Here is a 25,094-nt window from a genome sequence, read left to right on the forward strand (position 1 = left end):
TTAAATGGGGTAGCATTTAAATTCTTAAAAGAGAAAGTAAGAGAGCTGCAAGAAGAAATAGACAGCAAAACTATAACAGTGGGAGATCTCAACCTTGCACTCTCAGAACCACAAAATAAATAAGAAAGAAGTCAACAATGTAAATAGAATATTAGAAAAGTTAGGTATGATAAATCTTTGGAGAAAGCTAAATGGAGACAGAAAGGAGAACACTTTCTTTTCAGCAGTTCATCGAACCTATACAAAAATTGACCCTATATTAGGACATAAAGATCTCAAAATTAAATGTAGGAAGGCAGAAATAATAAATGCCTTCTTCTCAGATCACAATGCAATAAAAGCTACATTCAGTAAAAAATTAAGGGTAAATAGACCAAAAACTAATTGGAAACTGAATAATCTCATCTTAAAGAATGACTGGTTGAAACAGCAAATTATAGAAACAATTAATAATTTCACCTAAGATAATGACAATGATGAGACATCATACCAAAATCTGTGGGATGCAGCCAAAGCAGTAATAAAGGAAAATTTTATATCCCTAGAGGCCTACTTGCATAAAATAGAGAAAGAGAAGGTCAATGAATTAGGCTTGCAACTAGCAAAGCTAGACAAGGAATAAATAAAAAGCCACTAGTCAAACACTAAACTTGAAAATTTAAAAATAAAAGGAGAGATTAATAAAATTGAAAGTAAAAAAAAACCTATTGAATTATTAATAAAGCTAAGAGTTGGTTTTATGAAAAAAAATAACAACATAGATAAACTCTTAATAAATCCAATTTAAAAAACGGAAAGAGGAAAATCAAAATGTTAGTCATTAATGAACAGGAAATTAGAGCAATAATTAAGAGTTACTTTGCCCAACTTCATGCCAATAAATGTAATAACTTAAATAAAATGGAAGAATATCTTCAAAATATAGCTTGCCCAGGTTAACAGAGGAAAAAGTAAATTGGTTAAACAGTGTCATCTTAGAAAATTAAATAGAACAAGGTATTATTAATCAACTCCCTAAGAAAATATCCCCAGTACTAGATGAATTTACATGTGAATTCTACCAAATATTTAAAGAACAATTAATTCCAATGCTATACAAACTATTTGAAAACATAAGGATTGAAGGAGTCCTACCCAAGTCCTTTTATGACACAGACATGGTACCAAAACCAGGTAGGTTGAAAACAGAGAAATAAAATTATAGACCAATCTCCCTAATGAAAATTGATGGTAAAATCTTAAATAAAATATTAGCAGAAAGATTACAGAAAATAAACCCCAGGATAATACACTATGACCAAATAGGATTTATACCAGGAATGGAGGGCTGGTTTACTATTAGGAAAACTATTAGTATATTTGACTATATCAATAATCAAATTAATAAAAACCATATGATCCTCTCAATGGATGCAGAAAAAAAACATGTGATAAAATCCAACACCCATTTCTAATAAAAACACTTGAGTGTATAGGAATAAATAGACTTTTTCTTAAAATAGTCAGGAGCATGTATTTAAAACCATCTGTAAGCATCATATGTAATGGGGATAAACTGGAACCATTCCCAATATGATCGGGAATGAAACAAGTTTGTCCACTATCACCATTACTATTCAATATTTTATTAGAAATAATAAGAGTTGCAAAAGAGATTAAATGAATTAAAGTAGGTAATGAGGAAACCAAATTATCACTCTTTTCAGAATTAACAAAAAAGTTATTACAAGTAATTCACAATTTTAGAAATGTTGCAGGATACAAAATAAGTCCACATAAATCTTCAACATTTTTATACATCATTAACAAAATCCAATAGCAAGAGATACAAAGATAAATTCCATTCAAAATAACTGTCAATAGCATAAAATATTTGGTAATTTGTTTACCAAAGGCAAGTCAGGAATTATATGAGCAAAATTACAAAATACTTTCCACACAAAGTCAGATTTAAATAATTGGAAAAAAAATATTAAATGCTCTTGAATAGGCCTAGTGAATACCATAAAGATGACAATAATACCTACACTAATCTATTTATTTAAAGCTATACCAATCAGACTCCCAAGAAACTATTTTAATAACCTAGAAAAATCAACAAAATTCATATGGAAGAACAAAAAAAAAATCAAATGAAGGTGGCCTAGATGTACCTGATCTAAAACTATATTATAAAGCAGTGGTCACCAAAACCACTTGGTATTGGCTAAGAAATACATTAGTTGATCAGTGGAATAGGTTAGGTTCACAGGACAAAATCGTGCATAACTATAGCAATCTAGTGTTTGAGAAACCCAAAATTCCCATCTTTTGGGAATAGCATTTACTGTTTGCCAAAAACTGCTGGGAAAACTGGAAATTATTTTGGCAGAAACTAGGCATTGACCCATACTAAACACTGCACACCAAGATAAGATCAAAATAGGTCCATGATTACAATAAAAAAGTAAAAAATTTAAAAATTAAAAAAATTAAAAAAATAAAAATTTTAAAAATAAAAAAATTTAAAAATATGTCCATGATTTATGTATTTAAAATGAGATAATAAATAAATTAGAGGAACATAGGATAGTTTCCCTCTCAGACTTGTAGAGGAGGAAGGAATTTGTGACCAAAGAAGAACTAGAGATCATTATTGATCATAAAATAGAAAATTTTGTTTACTTCAAATTAAAAGTCTTTTGTTCAAACAAAACTGATGCATACAAGATTAGAAGGAAAATCATTTTTAACAGTTAAAACTTCTGATAATGACCTCATTTCCAAAATATATATAAAACTGTCTCTAATTTATAAGAAATCAAGCCACTCTCCAATTGATAAATGGTCAAAGGATATGAACATACAGTTTTCAGATGATGAAATTGAAACTATTTCTACTCATATGAAATGGTGTTCCAAATCATTATTGATTACAGAAGTACAAATTAAGACTACTTTGAGATACCACTACACACCTGTCAGATTGGCTAAAATGACAGGAAGAGATCATGACAAATGTTGGAGGGGATGCTGGAAAATAGGGACACTGATGCATTGATAGTGGAGTTGTGAATGAATCAACCATTCTGGAGAGCAATTTAGAATTATGCCCCAAAAGTTATCAAACTGTGCGTATCCTTTGATCCAGTAGTGTTACCATTGGTTTATATCCCTAGGAAATCTTACAGAAGGGAAAAATGATCTTTATGTGCAAAAATATTTGTGGCAGCCCTCTTTGCAGTGGCTAGAAACTGGATACTCAGTGGATGTCCATAAATTGGAGGATGGCTGAATAAATTGTGGAATGTGAATATTATGGAATATTATTGTTCTGTAAGAAATAACCAGCAGAATGAATACAGAGAGGCTTGGAAATACATGAAATGATGCTGAGTAAAATGAGCAGAACCAGGAGATCATTATACACTTCACATATGAAGATTGTATTCTGATGGAAGTGGATATCTTCGACAAAGAGATCTAATTCAGTTCCAATTGATCAATGATGGACAGAATCAGCTACACCCAGAGGAGAAACACTGGGAAATGAATATGGGCTATTTGCATTTTTTTCATCCCAGGTTATTTTTACCTTCTGAATCAAATTCTTCTCGGGTAACAAGAGAACTGTACGGTTCTGCACACATATATTGTATCTAGCATACACTATAACATATTTAATATTTATAAGACTGCTTGCCATGTAGGGGAGTGGATGTAGGGAGGGAGGGAAAAATCAGAAAAGAAGTGAGTGCAAAGGATAGTTGTAAAAAATTACCCATGCATATATTCTGTCAATAATATAAAACATTAAATATTTTAAATTCTTTTAAACCAATGTCTTGCCTGAAGTATGATCGTTCTTGATCTATGATCCTCAGAGCTCTACTTGAAGATGTACACAATTAAGAAATCCTTTAAGGCACTCAATTCCAACTTTTGATGTTCTAATCTAAAAGAAATCTAACCTTATATTGATCTGTTTGCCTTTTATATTATATATATGCATTGCATATTGTAGGTTATTGTGGGTCTCAACCAATGAATCTTTTCCTCTCTGCCAGTATTTCAGGGAAGATAGTGCCTATTTTTCCCATATATATATATGTATATATATATATATATATATATATATATATATATATATACATATATATATGCATGTATATATGTGTATCTGATGTGTACATATATGCATATATGTATATATTGTTATATATGTATATATACTGATGCATTATATATGCATATATTACATATATATGTAAGTATATATATATATAATATATATATATATACATATATATATATATATATATATATATATATATCCTCTACTTAATTTACTCTCAGATATTCTTGGGAAAATAAATTATATACACTTAGATTAGAAACATACAGGTATTAACAGATCATGGAGAAGTCTAAATAGAGTAAGATACCCAAACAATATAACTTACTACTGTCTCAGATTAGACCTGCCAGAAATTAGAATAAAGCTGCCTTGGTCAATGATGTGTTCCTCAATATTGGAAGTCCTAAAGGGTAATTTAGGAGATCATTGTTCAAGAATGCTCATACTTATGATAAGGGGATGGATTAGATGACTTCAACATTACTGTATGCTCTAAAATATAACACTTGGTATAGTTGCAAATATGTTTATAATTATGATTCTAAACATATTTGAAAATACACCAAGTGTTATATTTCTACAATTCTAAATGTATTTGCAAGTGTACCAAGTATGGTGCTTTCCAAAAAGGAGAAACATACCCAAATAAAGGGCCCAACAGTCAAGGGGCAGACATTTTGAAAGAGGGACAAGAGTTTTGAAAGATAGAATGATGGTTTGATACAGACCCGCCTATTTCTTTTACCCCTGCTTTTTTACTTTGAAGTGATATTAGTATAAGGAGAGTGCTAGCTCCTTTGGGAAAGTACTCACACTATGGATCTTAGATCCATAGTAAAGTATCCAGTAAAGTTATAACAGTTTCTAATGCTGCCTACAAGTAAGAAAGAAAACTAATGCAGAAAAGGGAAACTCAAGGACTGAAGAGCACTAAGAACACTGTGATACATCTTATTTTTCCATTGTCAATGTACTAGACAAGAAGAGGAACCATAAGTTTTTATTGAACTCTGAATGATCTAGGAATTAATTATGTCATGGCCTAGCCATGGGCTGGTAAAAACAAAAAACACACAAACAAACAAACAAAATTGATAAGAAGGGCTTCTCTGCCTCAGAGAACTATATTTGGAGATTAAATGAGAGTTTCATTTCATGATCTTTATGCCTATAGCCTTTTTTTTTTTTTTTTTTTTTTTTTTTTTTTGGAGCATAGTTCCAAATTGCTCTTCAGATTGGCTGGATCTATTCACAATTCCACCAACAATATATCAGTGTCCCAGTTTTCCCACATCCTTTCCAACATTTTGCATTCTCTTACCCTAGTCAATCTGACTTACCATAGTCAATCTGACTGAATGTAGTGGTATCTAAGAGTTGTCTTAATTTTCATTTCTCTGATTAATAATGACTTGGAGCATCTTTTCATATGTCTAGAAAGAGTTTCAATTTCTTTGTCTGAGAATTACATGTTCATATCCTTTAACCATTTATCAATTGAAGAATGGATTGATTTCGTATAAATTAGATTCAGTTCTCTATATGAGGCCTTTATTAGAGCCTTTGACTTTAAAAATGTTTTCCCAATTTATTGCTTCCCTTCTAATCTTGTCTGCATTAGTTTTGTTTGTATAAAAACTTTTCAATTTGATACAATCAAAATGTTTTATTTTGTGATCAATAATGATCTCTAGTTCTTCTTTGGTCATAAATTCCTTCCTCACCCATAGGTCTGAGAGGCAAACTATGCAGTGTTCTTCTAATTTATTTATAATTTCATTTTTTATGCCTAGGTCATAAACCCATTTTGACCTTATCTTGGTGTATGGTGTTAATTGTGGGTCAATGCCTACTTTCTGCCATACTGATTTCCAATTTTCCCAGTAATTTTTGTCAAATAGTGAGTTCTTATCCCAAAATCTGGGGACTCTGAATTTGTCAAACACTAGATTATTAACATTATTAATTGTTTTGTCCTTTGAACCTAAGTTATTCCACTGATCAACTAGTCTATTTCTTAGCCAATACCAAATAATTTTGGTAACCACTGCTTTATAATATAATTTTGGATCGAGTACAGCTAATGCCTAGAGCTTTTAACTTAATTTATTTATATTTATTAGCCACTATATAATCCTTAAGGGTGTGTATGTATACATGCATGAAATCTTAGATAGATAGATATAGATATATTAATATATGTGTGTGTACGTACATAAATGTATGTATAGATTCACACAAAATAGCTTATATTAATCAAATGAATAGTGAATTTAATGAAGCATTTTTCACAACATTTAAACATTAATTAATGATTGGCTATTATTAGAGTTAGCTTCTTAACAAGCTTAATTGCCTAAAAATTCCTGTTGAGGCCATATATAGGTTTGTGCCTATTCATTAAATTCGTACTAACCTCCATCACTGAGAAAAATAAGAAATTCTTTGATTATGTTTCTCTTCTTTATTTTATTCTGGATAATATTTTTAAAGCCTTCTATCTTATCTTAATACTCTCAAGTGAGAATGGCAATAATGAAGGAAAAAATACAATTTTTCATTTAAATTAACACTTATCAGGGACATTGGCAGTATCAACAAAAAACATGTCACCAATTTCCCAATTATAATTTCTTACAAATATTAGCCAATATTTTGTAGCTGTTTGGCACTACCTCAACCTCCCCCTTAAAAAATGTGTTAGATAAATATATGCAACAATTATTTTGCATATGATTTTGACATATAATTGATTCATTCAAAAACAGACACAATGTTTATTTGGACTTTAGTGCAGATTTCTAAATAATACTGTTGATACTGTAATATAGCTACCTGAGAAATAACATGTAACATGGCAAGATGAATTGGAATTTTTACAAAAACTATCCCAGATTATAGAGTCAAGTTTCCTGCTTTTGGGGAAATCACAGGGGTCAACCTATCTGGAATGCAAGGGATAAGCCTTTCCCTGGGGAAACCACTTTTATGATCATGAAATCACCCCTGCCAGGTAAAATTCTAAGTTTCCATTTGACACATTCTAGTTCTGTGTCACAGACAAATCTCTATCACTAGAAGTTATAGATAAGTAGCCATTTCACATTGTTGGAATGGATTTTCATTCTGAGACTTTTCTACATTGATAAAATCATAGATTCATACCACTCTCCATATTTTCCCTCCCAAATACATTTTCTGAGGGTGAAACAAAGGAAGCTAGTTGAACTTTTTTTCCCCCTCTTTATTCCTGGGAAAAAGAAACTTGATAAATCAGCTACAAAGATCATCTAGTAATTGTAGTGCCTTTTTCTTCAGACTTTTACATTGCATAAAACTATAGTAGTTCAAAAACATTTTACTTGATGTAGTTGAATAAAATATTTTAGATTCATTTTTAAATTATGACTTTTATTGTTAAGCAGACATGCACTATTTATCAATTGCTTTAGAACCCATTTCAAACATGAAATTATTCTCTTATTTATGGCCTATGTCTCTGCCAAATCTGTTCCTAGAGGTGAGAGGCATTATTTTGCATCAAATGCTAATTATTCTAATTTCAGATTTCATAGATTGTCCAGTCTACCATTGATCTGGGTCTTATGAAGCTAGGTCACTATTAGATAATGATATTTAGAGAGAGGAGAGAGTACTGCCAAGGTGTTATGTTCATTGGGTTTCCAAGGGGCACATTAAGAGGCTAATGTTCTTGTTAGAGGAATATACATGGTAATAAACAGTTTTGTGGGTGATTAAACTCTGAAGTATGCAGAAGCTTCCAATTACTGTCAAATGCCTTTATTGCCAAGATGTTTCAGTGCCATAATCATTTCTGTTTGTATATTAGTTTTTATGATATATCATTTTCTATTATTATGATTATGATTAGGATTATTGGCTTTATAATGACCAATAAGCAAATGAATATTAGGACTTTTAACAGACATCACCCCAAGTTGAATTTGAAATATGATATAAAAATGACAGTCAATATTATCTGACCCCCAAAATAACTTTTCTCTTTCTTCAAACCAGTTCTCTATCCCTGGAAAACTAGGTAAAAGGGAATAGTGGCATTTAATTCCTAACAAATATGCCTTTGAATAGAAACAAAATTCACTTCATACATAGAAAAGTTGTACTCTACATCTACAAATTATTCAATCCAAGCTTTCAATAGAAAGATTGTCCAGCCAACCCCAGTGACTTCTGAAATAAGGCATTTCACAATCTTTCAGTTATATCAAATTATTCTATCACATTATAAGAAATACCATTACAAAAGAAAAAGAGCTGAGAAAATGAAACATTTTTTCCTTTCTCTGGACATGTACTAGGAATGTTCTTTGTTTCCTCAAAATTTTACCCTATTGTTAAAAATCATCCTTCTCCAAAGAGAGGGGAAAACAACAACAACAAAAAAACAAACAAAAAACAAACAAACAAACAAAAAAAACTTCATTGATGGTTATATTCATAACTAGGTAAAATTAACATTAGACATTTTTGTAACAATAAAATTCTTACCCTAACCATAACCTTCATGTAGAAAATGTAGTGCTTTTTTTCTTAACTACTATGTTTAGTTTTTTTTAGTTAGAAACCTATAAGAAGTGAAAAGGTCATGGGGGAATGACCTAATATAATGGGAATAATTCCTCACCCTTGTCTCTTTTTACAACTTGGTCAATTCTTTTTAATTTATGTAAGAAGAAAAATGCAATTTATCAGGCTCTCTTTTTTTCTATTGTGGAGATAGCATTTACTAGTAAAGAATTAAAGAAGTTTCATGTTCCACGACTCCAACATTTCATGCTTAATCTGTCATAATAAAGTTGTGCCAAATATTTTCTTCTTTGCTTTATGCTTCCTCACAACATTCCAAAAAGTAGTGCTGAAAGAGTGATTTTTAGAGCGCGCCACCTGAAATCAATTTCTCACCACTAAGGGTATATTCAGGATACGTTTTTAGAAATCAAGAATCAATATTCCACTACACCAGCATACGTGTAAGTCCTCATTATTTTGTTTTATTCTATAAGTTGTAAAATGCCTTTAAGCATTATTAGTACTTCATTTGCACCTCAGTGTACCTTGGAGCACTAAAAATGAAATCAACGGACAATGTTCCTTCATCTGAAAATGAATGCACAGGATTTTTTTTTTTTTTTAAGAGGGAGAAGGAATACCTCATTATCTATCCCCTAGGGTCATGATGAACAACTAATGTTTGCATGTCTTTTGCATGTCATATCAGTATCCATGGTTTTTCATGATTTCTTCATATTTGTTATTTCTTATAGTGCAGTAGTATAAATTTTATTTATATAGCACATTTTTCAGCTATTATTAAATTGATGGGCATTCATATTTGCTTTGAGGTTTGACTCCTTTATTTTTGTTATCCCCAAAATCTGAGTTTACATTTATGCCACAATCTGTCATAAACCAGATTAATTACTGTTATTTTTCATTTTTATAAACTATCTTTAGCATTCCCCTCTAATCTGTGTTATCTCATTCTTCTTTTCTTTGCCCATTTCTTCAAACATATTATGAGATTACTTGAGTGATTATCATCATCAATTCATGGATGACAGAAATCAACAAATGTAAACAAATGAATTAGAAATAAAAATGAACATTTGAAACACTATAATGTTCTTATGAAACAAGGTAGAAAGCTTTGTCCTTCATAAATTATCTTTATCTTAGAATTCAATCTTTTTGAAACCAAAGGGGGGGTGTAGTAAAGGGAAGGGGGAAACTACATCCCAGGAAGAGGCATAGAAAATACACCATATCTGAGGGAATTTAGAGAGGGGGGGAAACATTGTGTGAATCTTACTCTCATCAGAGAGGCTCAAAGAGTAAATAATTGACATATTTGTTTTTCAGAGAATTCTCTCTCACCTCATTAAAAGGGGGGAGAGGAAAAGGGAAAAGGAAAAGGAGAATAAGGGAAGGGACTTGGAGAGAGGGGGGAGGGATACTAAAAAAAGGGAAGGCTGCACGTCACAAGTGGGGTCTATAAATTAAATATCGGGGAAGGTCAAGGGAGGTAAAGGGAAAAAGCATAATCTGGGGATAATATGATGGCAGGAAATCATAATTAGTAATTTTAACTGTAAATGTGAATGGGATGAACTCTCCCATCAAAAGGAGACAGATAGCAGACTGGATCAAAAATCAGAACCCTACAATATGTTGTTTACAGGAAACACACTTAAAGCAGGGAGATACATACAGAGTCAAGGTAAAAGGTTGGAGCAGAATCTATTATGCTTCAGATAAAGCCAAAAAAGCAGGGGTAGCTATTCTTATCTCAGATCAAGCAAAAGCAGAAGTTGATCTAGTTAAAAGAGATAAGGAAGGAAATTATATCCTGCTGAAAGGTACCATAAATAATAAATCCATATCAATACTAAACTCATATGCAGCAAGTGGTATATCATATAACTTTCTAAAGGAAAAGTTAAGAATGTTGCAAGAAGAAATAGACAGTAAAACTATAATAGTGGGAGATCTCAACCTTGCACTCTCAGATTTAGAAAAATCAAACCACAAAACAAATAAGAAAGAAATTTAAAAAGTAAATAGAACATTAGAAAAACTAGGTATGATAGACTTTTGGAGAAAACTGAATGGCAATAGAAAGGAACATATTTTCTTCTCAGCAGTTCATGGAACCTATACAAAAATTGACCATATATTAGGACATAAAGATCTCAAAATTAAATGTAGGAAGGCAGAAATAATAAATGCCTTCTTCTCAGATCACAAGGCAATAAAAGCTACATTCAGTAAAAAGTTAGGGGTAAATAGACCAAAAACAAATTGGAAACTGAATAATTTCATCTTAAAGAATGACTGGGTGAAACAGAAAATTATAGAAACAATTAATAATTTCACCCAAGATAATGACAATGATGAGACATCATACCAAAATCTTTGGGATGCAGCTAAAGCAGTAATAAGGGGAAATTTTATATCTTTAGAGGCTTATTTGAAGAAAATAGAGAAAGAGAAGATTAACGAATTGGGCTTGCAACTTAAAAATCTAGAAAAAGACCAAATTAAAAACCCCCAACAAAAAATTAAACTTGAAATATAAAAATTAAAAGGAGAAATCAATAATATTGAAAGTAAAAAAAAAAAAAAAACAACTATTGAATTAATAAATAAAACCAAGACTTGGTTTTGTGAAAAAGCCAATAAAATAGATAAACCTTTGGTAAATCTGATCAGAAAAAAGAAAGAGGAAAATCAAATTGTTAGTCTTACAAATTAAAAGGGGGATCTTTCCACCAATGAAGAGGAAATTAGAGAAATAATAAGGAGTTACTTTTCCCCAACTTTATGCCAATAAATTTGATAACTTAAGTGAAATGGATGACTTCCTCAAAAAATATAGGCTTCCTAGATTAACAGAGGAGGAGATAAATTGCTTAAATAGTCCCATGAAATGGAACAAGCTATTAATCAACTCCCCAGGAAAAAATCCCCAGGACCAGATGGATTTACATGTGAATTCTACCAAACATTTAAAGAACAATTAGACCCAATGCTATATGAAATATTTGAAAAAATAGGGGATGAAGGAGTCCTACCAAACTCCTTTTATGACACAGACATGGTACTGATACCTAAACCAGGTAGAACGAAAACTGAGAAAGAAAATTATAGACCAATTTCCTTAATGAATATTGATGCTTAAATCTTAAATAAGATATTAGCAAAAAGACTTCAGAAAATCATCCCCAGGATAATATACTATGATTAAGTAGGATTTATATCAGGAATGCAGGGCTGGTTTAATATTAGGAAAACTATTAATATAACTGACCATATTAATAATCAAATTAATAAAAAACATATGATCTTCTCAATAGATGTAGAAAAAGCATTTGACAAAATCCAACATCCATTCCTACTAAAAACTCTTGAGAGTATAGGAATAAATGGACTATTTTTTAGAATAATCAGGAGCATATATTTAAGACCTTCAGTAAGCATAATATGCAATAGAAATAAACTGGAACCTTTCCCAGTAAGATCAGGAGTGAAAAAAGGTTGCTCACTATCACCATTACTATTCAATATAGTACTAGAAATGCTAGCCTTGGCAATAAGAGCCCAGAAAGAGATTCAAGGAATTAGAGTAGGAAATGAGGAAATTAAATTATTACTTTTTGCAGATGACATGATGGTATACTTAGAGAACCCCAAAGACACCGCTAAAAAGCTATTAGAAATAATTCAGAATTTTAGCAAAGTTGCAGGATACAAAATAAATCCACATAAATCCTCAGCATTTTTATATATCACCAACAAAGTGCAACAGCAAGAGATACAAAGAGAAATTCCATTCCAAACAAATGTAGAGAGTATAAAGTATTTGGGAATCCATCTACCAAAGTATAGTCAGGAATTATATGAGAAAAATTACAAAACACTTGCCACAAAAATAAAGTCAGATTTAAATAATTGGAAAGACATTCAGTGCTCCTGGATAGGCCGAGCGAATATAATAAAGATGACAACACTCACCAAACTAATCTATTTATTTAGTGCTATACCAATCAGACTCCCAAGAAACTATTTTAATGACCTACAAAAAATAACAACAAAATTCATATGGAAGAATAAAAGTCCGAGAATTGCAAGGGAACTAATGGAAAAAAAAGTCAGATAAAGGTGGTCTAAGTGTACCTGATCTAAAGCTATATTATATAGCAGCAGTCATCAAAATCATTTGTTATTGGCTAAGAAATAGACCAGTTGATCAGTGGAACAGATTAGATACAAAGGACAAAAAAGGGTACATCTATAGCAATCTAATCTTTGACAAACCCAAAGATACCAACATTAGGGATAAAAATTCATTATTTTGAAAAACCTGTTGGGAAAACTGGAAATTTGTATGGCAGAAATTAGATATGGATCCACACTTAACACCATATACCAAGATAAGATCAAAATGGGTCCATGATTTAGGCATAAAGAATGAGACAATAAATAGATTAGAGGAACAGAGGATAGTCTACCTCTCAGACTTGTGGAGGAGGAAAGAATTTATGACCAGAGGAGAACTAGAGATCATTATTGATCACAAAATAGAAGATTTTGATTACATCAAACTAAAATGTTTCTGTACAAACAATACTAATGCAAACAAGATTAGAAGGGAAGTAACAAATTGGGAAAATATTTTTAAAAGTAAAGGTTCTGACAAAGGTCTCATTTCCAAAATATATAGAGAACTGACCCTAATTTATAAGAAATCAAACCATTGTACAATTGATAAATGGTCAAAGGATATGAACAGATAATTCTCAGATGATGAAATTGAAACTATTTCCCCTCATGTGAAAGAGTGTTCCAAATCACTACGGATCAGAGAAATACAAATTAAGACAACTCTGAGATACCACTACACACCTGTCAGATTGGCTAAGATGACAGGAACAAATAATGATGAAGGTTGGAGGGTATGTGGGAAAACTGGGACACTGATACATTGTTGGTGGAGTTGTGAAAGAATCCAACCATTCTGGAGAGCAATTTGGAACTATGCCCAAAAAGTTATCAAACTGTGCATACCCTTTGGCCCAGCATTGCTGCTATTGGGATTATATCCCAAAGAAATACTAAAGAGTTGAAAGGGACCTGTATGTACCAAAATGTTTATGGCAGCTCTTTTTGTTTTAGCTAGAAACTGGAAGTTGAATGGATGTCCATCAATTGGAGAATGCTTGGGTAAATTATGGTATATGAAGGTTATGGAATATTATTGCTCTGTAAGAAATGACCAGCAGGAGGAATACAGAGAGGCTTGGAGAGACTTACATCAACTGACGCTGAGTGAAATGAATAGAACCAGAAGATCGCTGTACACTTCAATGCTGAATGAAGATGTATTCTGATGGAAGTGAATATCTTCAACATAAAGAAGATCCAACTCACTTTCAGTTGAACAATGATGGACAGAAATAACTACACGCAGAGAAGGATCACTGGGAAGTGAATGTAAATTTTTAGCACTACTGTGTATCTAGCCAGGTTACTTATACCTTCGGAATCTAATACTTAATGTGCAACAAGAAAATGGTATTTACACACATATATTGTATCTAGGTTATATTGTAGCACATGTAAAATGTATGGGATTGCCTGTCATTGGGGGAAGGGAGTGGAGGGAGGGGGGATGATTTGGAAAAATGAATACAAGGGATAATATTATAAAAAAAATTACTCATGCATAGATACTGTGGGGAAAAAAATTCTAAAAAAAAAAAAAAAATTCTATCTTTTCACCATGAAAAAGAAATGTCATTAGACCACAACAAGTCAGTTTCATTTCCACCTCATCAAATGGCCTAGCATTTTGACTTTCCTAATAATTAAGATATGTTGAACTAGTCACTATCTGATATTTAACATAATTAAAATTAATTTTGTTTAAATTAATAGGAAGCAATTATAATTTTTATGTCAATGAGTCCTTATATTTACTACTGAAAAATACTGATAAATAGTATTTCAAGGCAAAAGAAACTGGTCCACTATGGGGAGTGGTGAAGAATTATATGATTATACATGTGTATATACACACACATACACACACATATGTATGTATATTGATATATGAAAAAACACTTTCCTTTCTCTTATTGATATTATTTCTAGAAAAAAATGAACCACTCACAAAGTAATAAAGAGAATTGATATAAAAGATTATCTTTTTGAATTATTAAATTTATTTTAACCAATGATTATACTTAATTAAATAAATCATGAGAAAGACTTTTTGGCTTTCTATTTAATTGGTCATTTTGTAAAGAAACATAATCCAAGTACATTCTAATGTCCTCATATTTAGAAAAGCTCATATTCCAGTTTAGCAAATTTATTCAAAAAAATTAAGTGCATAAAATGCAAAAGAAAACATTCATTTCCAAAATAACAATTAATTCCTTGAAGCAACAAAATTAAAAATACAATTTGTCAGAATGCTACTTTTTGTTATTTTATCACAAATAATAGTAACATATTAATCTGCTCTTTCAATTTATTGGATTCTTCATTTAGAAATATAACAAGTATTTCCTTTCCATATTACAATATTTATAAGTATATCCTTACAATGATACATTTAAAAATTAAAAAAATAATTTTAATAAATAATTAATTTTAAAAATTAGAATTTAAAAAAAAATTGAATAAATTTAAAATAAGCCCCAAAAAAGGAAGTATAGAAAATTAGTAAGCAAATTGATAAATTAGAAATAAAAAAGAAGAAATAATAAAACCAAAATCTAATACTTTCAAGAGGCTAATAAATTTGATAATCTTTTAATATGATTAAAAAGAAGAGCACATGCACACATGCACACATACACATACATACACAAAGAAAAGCACAGAAAATCAAATCTATAAAATGTTGAAATCAAGGAAAATCTAGAATATAAAAGACCATTGATGACACATTAGACACACTTACTCACTAATAAATTCAAGAACACAACCAAAAATAAATTAAAGAATATCTTCAAAAATATAAAATACAAATTGTCAAAAAATCAGATAGAGATCTGAACCCATTTCTTGAAAAGAAAATACAATTTTAGCTCTATAGGAACTTTAATAGTGGAAAAAAGTAAATATTTTTCTGATCCTAATCAATTCACAGGGGAAGTCTATCATCAAAATTTAAAGAATAATTAGTATTCATATTTTAAAGGTTATTCTCAAATTTTGAGAAAGAAAATACCTAACTAGAGTCCTTTCATAATACAAATATAATTCTAACATCTAAGGGAAAGCAACTAAAGGGAAATATTATTAGTGCACATTAAATCCTCTTTCTATCCCTGTATGTGTACTTATACACATATATTTATGCATGTACTATGTATGCATATGTGTGTATGTATGTGTTTATATATGTATAGGTATATTTTGTATGTATGTATGTGTGTATATATATATATATATCTTTTGTCAATTTTTCTATTTCTGTAGTCCAAATTGTATTCATATATTTCAGTATTATCACTTGTTTTGGTTTGCATTGATCCTTACCCAAATATTTTTCACCTATCACCATTTTTGTTTCCTTGATTTCTTCATGAGTAATTTTCCTCAATAGTATTTTATTTTTCCAAATATATGTAAAGATATTTTTCAACATTCACTTTTGTAAGATTCTGTATAAGATTGTATTCCAATTTTTTCTCTCTCCCTTCCTTATCTCCCCCTCCTTTAACAGCAAGTTATGACATAACTGACACAAGTTATATGTGTGCAACTTTTAAAAACCTACATATATGTCTCCTGTTGTGCAAGAAAAACCATAACAAAGGTGTGTGTGGAGATTATGAAAAGAAAAAACAAACAATCAGACAAAGAAAAAGGTGAAAATCATATGCTTCAATTTACATTTAGATGTCATAATTCTCTATCTGGATGCAGATGGCATTTTCCATTCCAAGTCCAATGGAATTGTCATGGATCATCATATTGCCTAGAAGTGCTAAGTGTATAATAGTTGATCATCACTTAATCTTGTTGCTACTATATGATGTTCTTCTGGTTCGGCTTCCTTCAATCAGTATTAATTCATTTAAAGCTCAGGCTTTTCTGAAATCAGCCTGCTCAGTATTTCCTATATAATCATAATACAATTCTTATACCATAACTTCTTTTGCCATTCCCAAATTGATGGGCACCCCAGAGAACATTTTCTTAACATACAGTGCTAGTTCACTCACTGAAGTCCGAATGATGTAGAGTAAAATTTTGCCTATTTGCAATTAGGAACCAAATTATTACCAAAGTTTTATTTTTCAGCATTTGCTCTAGAGTCTTCCTTCCAATAATATATAATCTTGAAATAAGCAGTGTGCCAAAGTATGTCTATGATAATGAATTTATATTTTTCATTGTCCCCTCCCCCCAAAAAGAGAAATATGTTACAATTATGTGCTCCAACTATTGATGTCCTTCTGAAGGCAGAGATCAGTAAGGAGGAGCTTTAATTTTTGTTCTCATTTTGAAGATTTGGGTGGATGGAAACTTCAGAGGACAGAGATTTTAAGCAATGTCATTTCAGATTAGATTAGAACTCAGAAACTTGAACCAGATAATCCTTTTGGTCATTTTCTATTGGAAAGTTTTTTGCTAGCAGCATATTTTCAAAGTTATAGTTTAGACCAGAAAGGTTTTCTATAAGCCATTCTTTTGAAGGAACTAAAAATTTGCAGTAAAACATTTGTTTTAAGCTGATAATTTTACCCAGCAAGTTTAAATAAAACTTGGATTTTCTATGAAATGATAGAACACAAAATCAATAGAATGAAGAAAAATGCTTAGATGAATAAAATGATAAATTGAAAGAAAAACAAGGGAATTCAGGTGGTGGCTGATACTGCCTCCTTTTCTAATGGCAAATTTGGGGGTAGCTGCCTTTCTAATAAGATAACTGTTACATATCTACTCATGTGATTTCCCTTAACAATCAGCCACTAAATCCAATTATCTTTTGGGGAAAAATTATACTCAAATGATTTAGTAAAATGAATAAGTATAAAACACTTCCCCCAATGTAAGGAATATATTCTTCTAAAAATACTCAAAGTGTTTGTTGGGGGAAATGTGGGAAGGAACTTAAAATATAATGTATGTAAGACATAAGCATAAGGAAAATTAAGACAACTCTGAGATATCACTACATATCAGATTGGCTAAGATGACAGGAAAAGATAAAGACAAATGTTGGAGGGGATATGGAAAAATTGGGACACTGATACATTTTTGTTGGAACTGGGAACAGATTCAATCATTCTGGAGAGCAGTTTGGAACTATCCTCAAAAAGTTATCAAACTTTGCATATCCTCTGATTCAGCAGTGTTTCTACTGGGATTATATTCCACAGAGATCTTAAAAGAGGAAAAGGGACCCACATGTGCAAAAATTGTTTTTGACAACTCTCTTTGTAGTGGCAGGAAAGTGGAAACTGAGTGGATGCCCATCAAGTGGAGAATGGGTGAATAAAGTATGATATATGAATGCTATGGAATACTATTGTTCTGTAAGAAATGACCAGCAGGATGATTTCAGAGAGGTTCGGAGAGACCTACATGAACTGATGGAAAGTGAAATGAGCAGTATACATGGCAACAGCTAGACTATATGATGATCAACTCTGATGGATGTGACTCTCTTCAACATTGAAATGATTCAAACCAGTTCCACTTGTGCAGTAATGAAGAGAACAATCTACTCTCAGAGAGAGACCATGAGAACCGAGGATGGAACGTAACATATCATTTTCACTCTCTCTGTTGTTATTTGCTTGCATTTTTTTCTCAATGTTTCTTTTTCTTCCTTCTTGAGCTGATTTTTCTTGCAAAACTAGATAACTGTGTAAACGCATATACACATATTGGATCTAACATGTTTTCAACATATTTAACATGTATTGGACTACCTGTCAGATGGGGGAGGGGTGGGGGAAAAGGGGAAATTTGCAACAAAAGGCTATGAAAGGGTCAATGTTGGAAAAATTACCAATGCATATGCTTTGTAAATAAAAAGCTTTAATAAAAAAAAATAAGCATAAGGAACATGAGGTCATGGAAACTCAAAATTCCAGAAGAGCTAATTACCAATGTCCTTTCTGTTTAAGCAGAGTGTTCACAAAGTTTTCTTTTTCCTTTTTTTTCCTTTTTTTAAAATTAATTTTATAATTATACATTTTGACAGTATATATGCATATATATATATATATATATATATATATATATATATATATATATGAATCTGAAAAGAGAGAAAACAGCAACTAGGAGAAGTAGAAAATGTCTCCTACAGTAAGTAGAATTTGAGCTGTCTTGAAAAAAGTCAAAAAAAGTAAGAAACTGAGGTAAAGATCTAGAGTGATACATACACAGACATGGAGTTGGGAGTTAACTAAATTAATTAACTAATAACTAAATTATTAACTAAATTAAGCAAATAAACTAATTAACTAAATAAATTACAAATGGGATATACATAAATTGTGAAATCCCAGATCATGACATTATTATTATATTGGTTAATTTAATTATGATACCATAATTATTATTATTATTAGTAACTTTTGTGACATTTGCCATCTTATATCACCATTTTATTTAAATTTATATCCTCAACCACATTCCCTCACATCCTTCTCAATACCCAGGCACCATATATCTTTTATCTTTCTCATTTCATTTACCACTGTCATTGTGACCCAGTTATTCAAATGCATGGTTTTCAAGGTCTTTACTATTCTTTACATGGGTTGTTTGTTTAATTGATTTATGTAAACTCACTATATATTATTGATATATCACTAAGGGTGACTTTGAGAGGAAATCCCATTTTTGGAGCAAGGTACAAAAAGATAAAATGTCTTTGTCCAGCCAGCACTTTTTATAATAACTCTTACACTTCAACCTTTACTCTTTAAACAGTGGTGATCCCTCTACATAAAATAACAATTGAGGATATATCTTTTAAAATTGGCAGCATTGTGTGTTCTTTCTGCTGATGTAACTACCTGAGTGCTGACTTTCCTATGGGGAAGAAAAACTGGGGAGCTTATTCTTGGAATGTTGATACTTAGACATAACTCATTAAGGCAACTGTATACAGTACTAGAAGCATATTATAGAGTGGACAGGGAATACACAAGTCAGAACACCTGAATTCAAACCCTGCCTTTCCAACATACTAACTCTGTGACCCTTAGAGAATAACTAAACCTCTCATTACCTTTAGGCCATTTTCTGTAACTGTTATTTGCAGAAGAGATTCTTCACCAGAATTATAGATCTATGTACCACATTCACTTCTTACTTCCAGTACACTCAAAATAACATGTGCTTGCTCAAACACACACACACACACACACACACACACACACACACACACACACACATATTCTTATGTATGTGGAAGGAAAATCTTTAGGGAATTGACACTCTTTTATTAATTCAAAACAAAGAGAACCAGTTGTATTATATATGTCAAATGATTTTCATTCAGTTCCTAGATTTATAGACAGGTTGTGTGATACCATTACAATATAGCCTTGAAAAAAAAATCACTAAATTCATCTAGGTCTTGGTTTTCTCATCTATAAAAACAGGGTGATGATTAGATCTTTTAGGTCCCTGTTAGGTCTAATAGTCTATAAATCTTCATGCAGATAGTTATGTATTTGTTTTTAGCACCAGATAGGAAAATGTGGAAGCTAACAAAAGCAATATTTTCCTTATTTCTCCTTACTTTTCAGGTAGTGCACTAAACTCTCAATGTAGAAGTAAAATTATAAGTACATATAAATATGTTTTGAGTCTTTAGATGGCAAAGCAGATAAAGTGTTAAACCAAGAGTAAGAAATATTCATCTCCCTGAGTTCAAATCTGGCTTCATATACTTGCTAGCTGTGTGAATCTGGACAATTCACTTAACCCTCTTTTCCTTAGTTTCCTTATCTGTAAAATAAGCTGGCAAAGGGAATAATAAACCACTATTTTAAATAGTATTTTAAATATGTAACCCCCAATTCGGTCATGAAGAGTCAGACATACTTAAAAATGTCTCAAACAACAACAAAAATATCTATGTTTATGAAATCTATAACATTTGTAGAGCTCTTTAAGATTTAGAAAGTATTTTATAAACCTCACATCATTGGAGTTTTACATTAACCCATTAAGATGGAACTATAGTTTTCCTTACTCTCATTCTAAATATAAATCTAAAGATCTAAAGATTCTAAAGATCTAAAGATGGGGGCAGAGATTGAGATAAAGAGATGTTAAATAATTTTTCTATGATCATATAGGTACCTAGTGTTATATGAGATGTTTAAACCAGTCTTCTCTCAAGTACATGTCTAATAATATTTATGCTGTGTCATACTCTTATTCATTGCTTTACTGTCCAGTACTATGAACTCCATTATAGATAATAAAAAATTAACTTAGCAAGATGAAACAATTTGCCTAATGTTATATAACACATAAGGTTTAGAGGTAAGATTCAAACTCAGGAATTTTGTGATTCCAGAGGTAGTGCATTTTCGCTATAATTAATGAGTTAGATTAAAAAAAAACATTTGGAAATTGTTTGGAAATATGTTTGGAAAATAATAATAAATTAAATTGTGCAAACATACTCTAGAGGGATTGCAGGAAGCCTGATAATTGTGATGTTACAAACAAATTTGGATAAGAATTTCAAAATTATATATTAACCTAACTTTTGAAGACTGAAATGCATATTATATTCTCTCACTTTTGTATTCTGATGAAAAAACAAAAGCTAAAAATTAGCTGTTATGGTATCATTTTTCATCCTTTCAGAGAAAAATGTTCCAAGATATACATCTGTATACATATTAGTGTAAATATTTAAACATTAATAAACTAAGATGACTGATCAGTCAATTCATATATTGAGATCATTATAGTCCTCTTATCAATTAGCAATTGTATCAAACAAATGATTTAGTTTGTCCTTTCTTATAATATGAATTATATAAAAGAAAATTAAGTTTGAATGACTTTACTTGATTGGCTGCTGTAATGAATCTTTTTAGTAGCTCTCTTCAGCCTCTATTTAATTGTTTCTTCATCCTAGATACCTATTAAAGAGTGAACCCATATGAAACTATACTGTGTTAACTTTAATTGTTAGATGGATTTTTCATAAACTTCAACATGGAAAACTTTTCCCTTGCAGTCAAAAAACAACACTTTGCTGTAACTGTATGATGTTCTATATATTTTAAAGCATACATAAAATATACCTTTGAGAATATAGTTGACTGAGTACTTGCTACTTCATACAAGGTACTTTAGTCCTCTTTGATTTGCCAATAAACTTGCTACTGGTTATTGTCTCTAGATGAATGCCTGTGCAATGTAGCATCCTGAATATTTGACTCCAATGTAATATTTAGGTTTCCAGATACAATTTGGTTCAGCTGTTCTGTATATTACATCTATATCTATATCTTTATCTATCCATATACATATCTACACACACACACACATATACATATATATATATATAGGTATAAAATAAAATATGTATATGTATATTTATAGCTAATCATTTCTATAAAAACATGCATTTATATATATGGAGATAGAAATATATTCATATTTGTATCTCTAACACTCAAAAAGTATGACCATAGAAGCTTAAAATCAGGTGAAAACAATGTTTAAATTATAAAATAGGAAATGCTTTAATGAGCTTTAAAATAATAATTCACCTCATTTTTTTGCATTGGAGGATGCTAATTCCCGCATTGCCCCTGACTTCACACACATCAAGGAGACTATAAATCTTTAAGAAACAAAAGCAAGAAATCTAAATTTTTGGTCTACCAGGAAAAAAAATTTTTAAATGCTAGTTGGAAAGCATTTTTCCTTCTTATTCGCTTTCTTGTCTTTCTCCTTATTTTACTAATTTGTGTGGATAAGCAAAGAATAATAAAAAAAAGTTCCTTTTTAGCTCTGTATAAACAGAGCCTAGCAACTCTGATCTTTGTATTCCAATGCCTTTATAGTAGCTCTCATAACGTATACTATGGCACTCATCAGTGTCATTTTCAAAGCAAACACTCAAAATACCACAACTAGATATTAAAAAATGTGTTGTTTAGACAAGTTCTGCCTCATTTTATCTAACTATCTGGATTCCGGATTCTGGGTCTTACTATTGTTCTACTCCCTCAGTCTCAGACCTGTCATTTGGTATAATGGGATAGTTCAATGAATTATACTTGGGAATGATTCTTACATTAGTCAAGGTCACCAAGACTTTAAAGTATCACAAGCTAATCTTGGTAAACTTTTTACCAGCATTATTAACTTTTAACTAGTTGTATCCCCAGGGTTTAATATTGTCCCTGGCACAAAATAAAATTTTGTAAGAGGTACTTAAAAATATGCTTGTTGTTTAGATTGATACTGCCATAGTGGGGAAGGAGCACATACATCAATGAAATAAAATATGTATGTAATATTTTATTTTATGCTATTGACAATAAAGGGAAACTTAAGAGGAAAATATTATTTCTTATTTATATTTATTTATCCAGCATCTAACACTTTGACAATCAAGCAATAGACCTTTAATAAATGGCTACTATATAATAATATAATTACTATAACTATATAAAATAAAAGGGCCAACCAACCACTGGGATATTAAAAAAGAAGCAAAAAGCTCATAGATTGATAGGGAAAGCAACATACAAACACATATATTCCAAACAAACTATATGTAGAACACAGGATATAATTTTAAAAGTCATTAAGGAAGACTTTCGTTTGAGAAAAGAATTTCATTAGAAACCTATAGGAAGCAAGGAAGGTAAACAAGTGCAGGAGAGGAGAGGGAGTATTCCCAGGTATGGGCAATCATCAAAGAAAATGTGGGAAACCAAAAGACACTTACTAGATGTTAAATAAATGTTTGGTGAATAATATTTATTAACTGATATCTCCATTTTCTTTTTTTTAATTTTTTAAAATTAATAATTTTTTATTACATATATATATATATATATATTTATAATATTATCCCTTGTATTCATTTTTCCAAATTATCCCCCCTCCCTCTATTTCCTCCCCCCAATGACAGGCAATCCCATACATTTTACATGTGTTACAATATAGTCTAGGTACAATACATGTGTGTGAATATCATTTTCTTGTTGCACAATAAACTTTAGATTACGAAGGTACATGTAACCTGGGCAGACAGATATTAGTGATAACAATTTACATTCACTTCCCAGTGTTTCTTCTCTGGGTGTAGCTACCTCTGTCTATCATTGATCAACTGGAAGTGAGTTGGTTTTTCTTTATGTTGAAGATTTCCACTTCCATCAGAATACATCCTCATACAGTATTGTTGTTGAAGTGTACAGTGATCTTCTGGTTCTGCTCATTTCACTCAGCATCAGTTGATTTAAGTCTCTCCAGGCCTCTCTGTATTCCTCCTGCTGGTCATTTCTTACAGAGCAATAATATTCCATAACTTTCATATACCATAATTTACCCAACCATTCTCCAATTGATGGACATCCATTCATCTTCCAGTTTCTAGCTACTACAAAAAGAGCTGCCACAAACATTTTGGCACATATATGTCTCTTTCCACTCTTTAGTATTTCTTTGGGATATAAGCCCAGCAGTAGCGCTGCTGGGTCAAAGGGTATGCACAGTTTGATAACTTTTTGGGCATAATTCCAGATTGCTCTCCAGAATGGCTGGATTCTTTCGCAACTCCACCAGCAATGTATTAGTGTCCCAGTTTCCCCACATCCCCTCAAACATTCATCATTATTTGTTCCTGTCATCTTAGCCAATCTGACAGGTGTGTAGTGGTATCTCAGAGTTGTCTTAATTTGCATTTCTCTGATCAGTAGCGATTTGGAACACTCCTTCATGTGAGTGGATATAGTTTCAATTTCTTCATCTGAGAATTGTCTGTTCATATACTTGGACCATTTATCAATTGGAGAATGGTTTGGTTTCTTATAAATTAGGGTCAGTTCTCTATATATTTTGGAAATGAGACCTTTGTCAGAACCTTTGTTCTTTGGAGTATTGTCATCTTTATTATATTCGCTCGGCCTATCCAAGAGCACTGAATGTCTTTCCAATTATTTAAATCTGATTTTATTTTTGTGGCAAGTGTTTTGTAATTTTTCTCATATAATTCCTGACTTTTCTTTGGTAGATGGATTCCCAAATACTTTATACTCTCAACATTTGTTTGGAATGGAATTTCTCTTTGTATCTCTTGCTGTTGCATTTTGTTAGTGATATATAAAAATGCCAAGGATTTATGTGGATTTATTTTATATCCTGCCACTTTGCTGAAATTTTGAATTATTTCTACTAGCTTTTT

At 31.1% G+C, this 25,094-nt stretch overlaps 1 long non-coding RNA gene and 1 other non-coding gene across 2 annotated transcripts in view; one reads left to right on the forward strand and one right to left on the reverse strand.

The window, feature by feature from the left end:
* Positions 1-25,094, forward strand: part of LOC141542482 (uncharacterized) — a 550,972-nt gene that overhangs the window by 487,044 nt on the left and 38,834 nt on the right. The window lies entirely within an intron of this gene.
* LOC141545270 (U1 spliceosomal RNA) lies at positions 6,974-7,138 on the reverse strand. The gene has a single exon (XR_012482952.1). It is a non-coding gene; the product is annotated as a U1 spliceosomal RNA (small nuclear RNA).

Source organism: Sminthopsis crassicaudata, chromosome 5, assembly GCF_048593235.1.
Source record: "Sminthopsis crassicaudata isolate SCR6 chromosome 5, ASM4859323v1, whole genome shotgun sequence".
In the NCBI taxonomy this organism is placed as follows: domain Eukaryota; kingdom Metazoa; phylum Chordata; class Mammalia; order Dasyuromorphia; family Dasyuridae; genus Sminthopsis; species Sminthopsis crassicaudata.